Here is a 2,127-nt window from a genome sequence, read left to right on the forward strand (position 1 = left end):
GGAATTACAGGCATGCGCTACCACGCCCGGCTGATTTTTTGACTTATTGTAGAGATGAGGTCTCGCTGCCCAGGTGGGTCTCGAACCCGCAGTCCCAACTTCTTGAGAGGCTGAGGCGGAAGGGTTGCCTGAGCCCAAGAGGTTGAGGCTACCGTGAGCCGCCATGATGCCACTGCACTCTAGCCTCAGTGACAGAGTGAGACCCTGACTCAAAAAAATATTTAGTTGTTGCATAAACGGGTGGGGTTTTTTGTTTGTTTTTTGAGTTGGAGTCTCACTCTGTCACCCAGGCTGGAAGGCAGTGGCACGCCCACACGACTACAGCAGGCCCAACCCGCTGGGCTCGGCGATCCTTCCGCCTCAGCCTTCCAAGGAGCCGGAACTACCGAACACTCAGCGCGGTGTGGGCAGGTGCCTGGTTTTGGTGGAAGAACCTGTTCGCCACAACCCTGGACGTTTCTTCGCAAATGGTGGTGCAACTCTCTCAAAACTTCCAGATAAAAACTTTGGCTGACCGTTTGACCGGGAGGAATAAACTCCGAGTGTACTGTAAGGGGCCCGCCCTCCAAAAGATCATTCCCGGGGTTTTTCGGGCCCCCCTTCGCATAGATGCGCCCACACGTGTCCTGAATGAGTTAATAAAAACAGGCTGGGTGCGGGCTTCTTACCGGATCCCCTTTTGCGCATGCTCCGAGCCCTATCTGGTGCGCCGAGACCAGCGTTGGCCTGCAGAGGGCAGCCAACCACTACGGGGTGGAGGGGACACGGCTCCCGGGTTTACAAAATGGAGGCTCGGGACCAGGAAGGGTCGATGTGGCAGAGGCAGCTTGGGCCAGAAGACGGTCCCTTTCTGTCTTAGGCACTTTGCTCCCTCACTTCCCTTCTTGAGGGTGAGAGGCCAAGGTCCCCCCCGAGCCTCCAATTCCTTCGCCCTTTCCCTTCCGCCTCAACAAGTCCTGCCCTTTTACCTTGCATGACCTGGTCTGTCTCTGTCTCTGTCTCTCTCTCTCTCTCTCTCTCTCTCTCTCTCTCTCTCTCTCTCTCCATCATTTTCTCCTTTTTTTGAGTAAGATGTATACCTTTCTGCCTACAGCTTTATACCACCTTTTTTAGTTTACTATTTTTAAATTTCATTTTATACTTTTATTTTTTTATTTTATTATTTTATTTTGAGTTGAAGTCTCACCCTGTCGCCCAGGCTGGAGTGCAGTGGCACGCTCATGGCCACCGCCGCCTCAACCTCCTGGGCTCAGGCGATCCTTCTGCCCAGCCTTCCAAGTAGCTGGAACTACAGGCATGCACCACCACACCTGGCTTATTTTTTGATTTATTGTAGAGGTCTCACCAAGTTGCCCAGGTTGGTCTCAAACCCATGGGTTCAGTCAATCCTCTCACCTCAACCTCCCAAAGTGCTGGAATTACAGGTGTGAGCCACCACGCCCAGCTCAACTCATGCCTCTTACAGTGGCCTTCAAGGAGCCCAGTTTCACTACACTTAAACCCACCCGGCGCTGGTGTGATTACTTTAAAAACACTGCTTTCATAATTTTCCTGTCCAGGAACCTCAGTTCCCCAGCAAATCAAACACAAGCTCCTGTTATCAACATGTGCTGCCTAATGCACCCATTTTTATTACCCTTAAGTCTCTGAAGTATAATACCGCCATCTGATCATGCTGGTCATCTCCACGTGACAGTCTAACTCCTGCCTTCTCCCATGACGTTCTTGCTGTCTTGCCACCTTACAACTAGTTAGCTAATGTGCCCCTATAGTGATGTTTTCAGGTACAAACTCCTAGATATTAATCAAAATTGCTTTTATGTAACTATTTTTGAGTCAGGGTCTCTCTGTTGCTCAAGCTGAAGTGCAAAGGCATGAATATGGCTCCCTGCAGCCTCCAACTTCTTGGGCTCAAATGATCCTCCTGCATCAGCCTCCTCAGTACCTGGACTACAGGCACATGCCACCACCTCTGGCTAATTTTTAAATTTTTTGTAGAGACAAGATCTCGCCAGGTTGCCCAGGCTGGTCTCAAGACTGCTGACTCAGGCAATCCACTAACCTTGGCCTCCCAAAGTGCTGGGATTACAGGCTGAACCACCAAGCCCAGCCATAACTAATATTTGT

The sequence above is a fragment of the Carlito syrichta genome, unplaced genomic scaffold, assembly GCF_000164805.1.
Source record: "Carlito syrichta isolate Samal-C Ts95f unplaced genomic scaffold, Tarsius_syrichta-2.0.1 Scaffold297652, whole genome shotgun sequence".
NCBI classification, from domain to species: Eukaryota; Metazoa; Chordata; class Mammalia; order Primates; family Tarsiidae; genus Carlito; species Carlito syrichta.